Source organism: Nicotiana tabacum, chromosome 20 (genome assembly GCF_000715075.1).
Source record: "Nicotiana tabacum cultivar K326 chromosome 20, ASM71507v2, whole genome shotgun sequence".
Classification (NCBI taxonomy): Eukaryota; Viridiplantae; Streptophyta; class Magnoliopsida; order Solanales; family Solanaceae; genus Nicotiana; species Nicotiana tabacum.
This window is the reverse complement of record NC_134099.1, coordinates 159,307,383-159,316,011: the sequence shown is the minus strand read 5'-3', so window position 1 is coordinate 159,316,011 and position 8,629 is coordinate 159,307,383.

Here is an 8,629-nt window from a genome sequence, read left to right as displayed (position 1 = left end):
GGGGATGTACTGTTATAGAATGATGCCGTTTGGATTGAAAAATGCTGGTGCTACCTACATGAGAGCCATGACTACCATTTTTCACAACATGATACATAAAGAGATCGAGGTGTATGTGGATGACGTCATCATCAAATCCAGGAAAGCTGCAGATCATATGGAAGACTTGCGAAAGTTCTTCAACAGGTTGAGAAGGTACAATTTGAAACTGAATCCCGCCAAGTGTGCATTCGGGGTTCCTGCTGGAAAATTATTGGGTTTCATCGTGAGTCGTCGAGGAATAGAATTGGATCCATCAAAGGTCAAAACTATCCAAGAATTGCCATCGCCAAAGAACAAGAAGGACGTGATGAGTTTCCTGGGAAGACTCAACTATATCAGCCGATTCATAGCTCAGTCTACTGTCATTTGTGAACCCATCTTCAAAATGCTGAAGAAGGATGCCGCCACCGAATGGACCAATGAATGTCAAAAGGCTTTTGACAGAATCAAGGAATACTTGTCTACGCCGCCAGTCTTGGTTCCGCCTGAACTAGGGAGACCCCTCTTGCTCTATCTCGCAGTGTTGGATGGAGCATTTGGTTGTGTTTTGGGGCAACATGATGAAACAGGGAGAAGGGAGCAAGCCATCTACTATCTCAGTAAGAAGTTCACACCGTACGAGGCCCGGTATTCTCTTTTAGAACGCGCTTGCTGTGCTCTGACTTGGGTCGCGCAGAAGTTGAGGCATTACTTATGTTCTTACACTACTTATCTCATATCCAGAATGGACCCTCTGAAGTATATCTTCCAGAAGCCCATGCCCACCGGCAAGCTCGCCAAGTGGAAGATTCTGCTAAGTGAATTCGACGTTGTTTACGTAACCCATAAAGCAATCAAAGGGCAAGTCTTGGCAGATCATCTCGCCGAGAATCCCATAGACGGAGAATACGAGCCCTTAAAACGTATTTTCCCGATGAAGAGGTATCTTTCATAGGAGAAGATATTGCTGAATCCTATGATGGTTGGAGGTTGTTTTTCGACGGAGCTGCAAATTTCAAAGGAGTTGGAATAGGAGCAGTCCTGGTATCAGAAACCGGTCAGCATTACCCGGTATCCGCCAAGCTCAGGTTCCCATGCACCAACAATACGGCCGAATATGAAGCCTGCATTCTAGGGATTAAACTGGCCATTGATATGAACATTCAGGAGTTACTAGTAATCGGAGACTCGGACCTACTCATACATCAGGTTCGAGAAGAATTGGCAACCAAGAATCCCAAGATACTCCCTTATTTGCATCACATACAGGAATTGAGAAAGAGGTTCAGAAAGACAGAATTCCAGCATGTTCCCAGGGTACAGAATGAGTTCGTCGATGCACTTGCCACTTTGTCATCTATGATTCAGCATCCAGATACAAATTTCATTGACCCCATCCAGGTCAATATTCATGACCAACCAGCTTATTGTGCTCATGTTGAGGAAGAAACCGACGGGAAACCATGGTTCCACGACATCAAAGAGTATTTGACCACAGGAGAATATCCAGAGCTTGCCAATGCTACCCAGAAACGGCTTCGGAGACTATCCAATAATTTCTTTCACAACGGAGGAATCCTGTATAGGAGGACTCCTGATTTGGGTTTACTAAGATGTGTCGATGCAAGGGAAGCAACCAAGTTATTGGAGGAAGTACATTCAGGTACATGCGGACCGCACATGAATAGTTTTGTTTTAGCAAAGAAGATACTCCGAGCAAGATATTTCTGGATGACTATGGAAACAGACTGCATCCAGTATGTCCGAAAGTGTCATCGCTGTTAGATACATGCAGATATGATAAAAGTGCCTCCAAACGAGCTTAATGCAACAAGCTCACCATGGTCGTTCGCCGCTTGGGGAATGGACGTTATCGGTCCAATTGAGCCTACCGCGTCAAACGGGCACAGGTTCATCTTGGTAGCAATTAATTATTTTACTAAATGGGTTGAAGCAGCATCATACAAAGTAGTTACCAAGAAAGTGGTAGCAGATTTCGTCTGCGACCATATTGTTTGTCGGTTCGGAATTCTAGAGTCAATCATCAGCGACAACGGTTCCAATCTTAACAGCGACCTGATGAAAACAATGTGTGAGACTTTCAAGATCAGACACAAGAACTCTACGGCTTATAGACCGCAGATGAATGGAGCCGTAGAAGCGGCCAACAAAAACATCAAGAAGATACTAAGGAAGATGATCGAGAGGCACAAACAACGGCATGAGAAGTTGTCATTCGCCTTATTAGGTTATCATACCACAGTCTGCACATCAACCGGGGCAACTCCCTACATGCTGGTTTATGGTACAGAGGCGGTTATTCCCGCTGAGGTAGAAATTCCCTCATTAAGGATCATACAAGAAGCCGAGTTAGATGACGCATAATGGGTAAAAGGTCGCTACGAGCAGTTAGCCCTCATAGATGGAAAGAGGATGAATGCAGTCTATCACGGTAAGTTATACCAGAACAGAATGTCCAGAGCCTTCAACAAGGGAGTTAAACCAAGGAAGTTTACACCAGGACAGCTGGTGTTGAAGAAGATATTTCCACATCAAGACGAAGCCAAAGGGAAATTCTCCCCCAATTGGCAGGGTCCATACATAGTTCACCGAGTTCTAATCGGAGGAGCCCTTAGACTTGCAGATATGGACGGAGAAGTCTGGCCGAAGCCGATCAACTCAGACACAGTAAAGAGATACTACATTTGATCGTATGCTTTTCTTTATGATGTAATTTGAACTACGCCTGACCTGATTCCCGTTTAAGAGGGGATACGTAGGCAGCCCTATGGGTTCGGTCACATTTTAATAAAAATTCCATTTTCCCCGCTATTGGAACTGGAGCAGAATTTTGAGGAGGATCCTCAAAATTCCGAAGGCAGTTTGTCGGCTTTCACATCAACATCAACCCAGTAAATTGGGGCAGAATTTTGAGGATGACCCTCAAAATTCTGGAATCGACCCGCTTTCAGTTATTCAGCACAGCCATCAGCAGTGCCAGCCCAGTGAACTGGGGCAGGATTTTGAGGAGGACCCTCAAAATTTCGGAGCAAGCAAGGTTGCAGTGTCTTGAACCACGTTGCAGTTGTTGGTTCATCCAAAATAAAATCATTTTTTTCAAAATATATATACTTACATTACATTTACTGAATCATGCATAAACATCATTTGCATCACCATCGTTCAGCAATGCTACCCCAATGATACGTAACGTCAGGAGCCAAGGGATACGAACTAACCTTCCCCCTCTACAGAACTCACGATTTTCTTTGGATGCAGGAACTCAGATCGCAATGCAAAACGCATTCACTCTTCAAAGTCGAAACCCTAGAAACAATCACTCAACTCACAAAGGTCTACTATCTACACCCAACATTCCCCAGTAGTCATGATATCGCAACTGCCTATCAGCTAAGAAAATTACTACTATTTGCTCATTTACATTCCTGCACTGCATAAGGCTACTTTCTGCCTTTCGAGACTAAGCTCTGTCTCCATCTGCATTTTGCTTAAGGCTATCTATCTGCCTTCCGAGACTAAGCTCTGTCTCCATCCATATTGCATAAGGCTATTCTCTGCCTTTCGAGGTTAAGCTCTACCTCCATATTGCATAAGGCTATCTAGCTGCCTTCCAGACTAAGCTCTGTCTCTATCTATATTTTGCATAAGGCTATTCTCTGCCTTTCGAGGTTAAGCTCTACCTCCATATTGCATAAGGCTATTTATCTGCCTTTCGAGACTAAGCTCTATCTCCATCTGCATTTTGCATAAGGCTATTCCCTGCCTTTCGAGGTTAAGCTCTACCTCCATATTGCATAAGGCTATATATCTGCCTTCCGAGACTAAGCTCTGTCTCCATCCATATTGCATAAGGCTATTCTCTACCTTTCGAGGTTAAGCTCTACCTCCATATTGCATAAGGCTATCTATCTGCCTTCCGAGACTAAGCTCTGTCTCTATCTGTATTTTTGCATAAGGCTATTCTCTGCCTTTTGAGGTTAAGCTCTACCTCCATATTGCATAAGGCTATCTATCTGCCTTCCGAGACTAAGCTCTGTCTCTATCTATATTTTGCATAAGGCTATTCTGTACCTTTCGAGGTTAAGCTCTACCTCCATATTGTATAAGGCTATCTATCTGCCTTTCGAGACTAAGCTCTGTCTCTATCTATATTTTGCATAAGGCTATTCTCTGCCTTTCGAGGTTAAGCTCTACCTCCATATTGCATAAGGCTATTTATCTGCCTTTCGAGACTAAGCTCTATCTCCATCTGCATTTTGCATAAGGCTATTCCCTGCCTTTCGAGGTTAAGCTCTACCTCCATATTGCATAAGGCTATATATCTGCCTTCCGAGACTAAGCTCTGTCTCCATCCATATTGCATAAGGCTATTCTCTACCTTTCGAGGTTAAGCTCTACCTCCATATTGCATAAGGCTATCTATCTGCCTTCCGAGACTAAGCTCTGTCTCTATCTATATTTTGCATAAGGCTATTCTCTGCCTTTCGAGGTTAAGCTCTACCTCCATATTGCATAAGGCTATCTATCTGCCTTTCGAGACTAAGCTCTGTCTCTATCTATATTTTGCATAAGGCTATTCTGTACCTTTCGAGGTTAAGCTCTACCTCCATATTGTATAAGGCTATCTATCTGCCTTTCGAGACTAAGCTCTGTCTCTATCTATATTTTGCATAAGGCTATTCTCTGCCTTTCGAGGTTAAGCTCTACCTCCATATTGCATAAGGCTATCTATCTGCCTTTAGAGACTAAGCTCTGTCTCCATCCTGCATGGCTGAAATATCGCCACTTTATTTAAATTCTCACTTCGGCTGAAATATCGCCACTTGCATTCAAATTCGCGCCTTGGTTGAAAAATTGCCACTCTTTGCATTCATTCGGCTGAAAGATTGCCACCTTCTCATGGGCTGAAAAATCACCAACTTATTCAAAGGTGTCATAGTTCGGAGGCACCATCTGCATAGCCCGAGAACACCATTTCATGTCCTGCGAATCTTTATTTTATGCTCTTCATGGCCCAGAACATCATAGTCTGAGGACGTCATCCAAACCGTCCAAAGACAGCATTCATGGTCCAACGGGAATTTGCATTATGTTTAAATTACGCACAATATGTGCATCTTCCCATCTACAGGTACACCGGCTAGCGAACGGCCGTCTCAGCAGAAGCGATCCCGCTCCGGTTCTCCGCAATCTATTCGACTCCAAACACCTTTTAAATCTGACCATCGCGTCCGTCTTTTCAAATCTCTATCGACACATTCCGTCAATAGTTCCTAAACTACATGTGCCCTGATTCCTGTGAAACCAGGGATATGTAGGCATCTCAGAAACCAAAGCGCGTCCAAAGTTCTTTTTCAATCACCGTTTCTGGTCAAAATTGGCCATCTTGTCTTTGCCCGACAACTCTTTCATCCTCCTCGGGTAAAGAGGGGTGGCTGTTGATACCCAATTTTTTTCTATGTATTTTATACCCAAAATATTTTCAAAATAGCATATATGTGCATATATAAGCACACCCAAGAGTTTTCGTATTTTTTGTGATTTTTAAACCAATTTACTGCCTATTTTAATACCACAAAATCCAATAACTATTCTCAAAAATTATCATTTTTGATGAATAACTTATTTCATTCTCATATTTACACCAAAATATAATTAATGTGATTTTTGCATATTTTTACCAATTTATTGGCATTTTTAAAGCTAAATTGCATATAATTGCAATTATAGCCTATTTTGTAATTAATAGCATTTTATAACAATAAAATTTGCTACAATATTTTTAAACTAATATTTTTATAATATTGGCTACCTAGTATTTTTAATTTGCTTTTAAAATCGTTATTACTATTTTTATAAAATAGAAAGGGGAAAAGAGGCTATTTAAAACCTAGCCCCAGTTGCATTTCAATTACAGCCCAAATTGCACCCCAATTCGACCCAATTTCAATTGAGACCCGACCCACATCCCATTTGGATACCCGGTCCAGCTTTGTTTTGATCTGAGCCGTTGATCAAACGAGATCAACGGCCCAGATTAATTTGCATTAAATAAATCAAACGACCCCCCTTCCCTTTACCCTCATTTTTGCAAAAAGACCGGTCTCTCTCTATGCTGACGTTTGCTCTCCCTTCTCTCTAGAACCTTCTGGTTCTCTCTTTCTTCTCTGATGGACTTCGTCGCCTCTCCGGCCAACTCCATTCTCACTTCTTTCGACCTCTAGCCGCCATGAAACCTCGTCTCGTTGCTTCTCTCTGAGCCTTGAAGCCCTATAGACATCCACCATGAAAGGCGGTCCCTGGAACCTCGCTTGGCTTATCTCCGGCCTTTCTCCGGTGGGTTTTGGTCCGATGATGCTTTAAATGTCGTTGTTAACAAGTTTCACGGCCAGGTTCCTCATCGCACTAATTTTATTGCAAACCCTAATTTTTGCCTAAATATCTTAATCTACGTCTTTTTAAACGATTTCTAGTTTATTCTTTGAGTTCTACACTACTTATTACTCGATATCTTCGATTAGTTCAAGTTTTTAAACGTTCTTGTTCCTCTTTTCAAAACTAGGGTTTCCGACCCCCTTTCAAAATCACCATGTCTTCTATTTCTTTTGAGTATTATGTGAATATGCCTATGTTTGTGCCATGTTATGAGTTTGTTTGTTTCCGAGTTAGTCCAAGTTCCACGCTTTAAATCTTTACTAGGGTTCTGACTCTCCACTGTTTATATGATTCCTTACTTAGGGTTCTTAGCTTTGTGACTATTGTGTTTAAATAAGTTTAAATGCTTCTCTTTACTGAATATTCTGTTAATTCCGAGCATCTCTTTGAATCCCTGATTTGTATGTGTTTTCCTTAAGGGTTCTTACATTGATTTTTCAAATTGTTTCCTTACTTATGAGTTGCCTTCTATACTTGGTACTGATTCCCTCTAATTTTGGTCTTGTCCGCAATTCTTTGACTGATTTTCAGAGTTAATTTATATTTTTACCATATTTGTGCACTTAAACATCTTTTTTTTAAGTATTCCGCATATACTTTCCTTGTTTGAAGCATTGTGTATCTAGCCCTTATTGCATACTACTTCAAAGTATGATATAATCAGTCATCTTACTGATTCTTTTCCTTACTTGATAACCGGTACTCCCATTCAAATCATGAATCCCTGATTTAATTGAATTAAGTCCTGTGATTGATTCAATTTGGTATTGTTTCTATAATTATACACTTACTACCTGTCACACCTCCTTTTTGCGTGCCCGCCCCGAAGGGTAAATGCGCGAGGGAGTTTTTCCAATTTAAGTGACAATATTCGAAATGAGATTATTTATTTAATTCAGAGTCGCCACTTGGGAAAGGTTTGGCTTTTGGTGTCCCAAGTCACCGGTTTATCTTGAATCCCAAATCGAGAAAATTTTCGACTTTCCAAATGAAGTCTGCGAACCAGAAATTCTAAGTAAGGAATTCTGTTGACCCGAGGGAAGGTGTTAGGCACCCTCGAATCCCGTGGTTCTAGCACGGTCGCTTAAATTGTTATAATGACTAAATATCTGATTTAAATACATGTTATGACTTATGTGCTTTTATTAAGTTTAAACCGCTTTTATTATTATCATTTATTTTTTATAGAATTGCAACGTCGTGAAAATGCATCTCGAACTACGTCACAATCAATGCACTCGTAGTTGTTAACACATTTCGACTCCGTTGAGATTTGAATTTGGGTCACATAAATGCGCACCCGAATTTAAGAATGTAATTTAATTAAGTCGCGCCTAAAGAGTCTAACTCGTTATTATCTTTGAGGAAGACAGTGAAATTCGCTAAACAGTCCATCCCAAATTCTAAGTATTTAATATGTGCATTTATGAGGGCCCCGCAGTTTGTGCATGTTATTTGGCGAGCCTCATCTCATTTTGAAAGGATGAACCTGCAGCGACTATATTTTCTATTTGTTTGTCTCTAAAAAATAGAAGAAAGAAAATACATGCTAATTGGATTACATACTTGGCCAACTCCGGGTTCTTATTAATTATCAGATTAATTATCTGCAAGGTGGGGAATTTCGCGCCTTATTGAACATGCTTTCAATTTGATAAAAGAAATTGCATACCAGGTAAATAGCATGCGCTTCGCATGCTGGACATCTTTCAAGTTTAAATTTAAGCTAACCTATTTAAATAGATTAATTGAATTAAACTACTAGAAGTTGTTACTAATGAGATTCGAACGTGGTCCTATATACTGCCTAACGGGATCCGACGAAGTTAAGAACTCAAAAGATTAAAACTACGTTGTATTCAGCAAGGTTAAAGCATTCTACCATATACATACAACATATAGCTGAAAGGAAATCTAGTTATCACTATGCCAACTATTCGTGCATTCCACAAATCGCATGATTGTATCATTTGTACAACCAAACAACTATAAATCACAATACTAAAAAAAACAGACTAAAGCTTCAGTTAAGTACAAAAACTACCTATTGTTTTATGCTATTGAGTTATAACCTAGCAAGTTATATGAATCTAACAACATCTTACAAAAACTGTAATTACTGCAGCAAATGATTAAACTTCTTCGACATCTT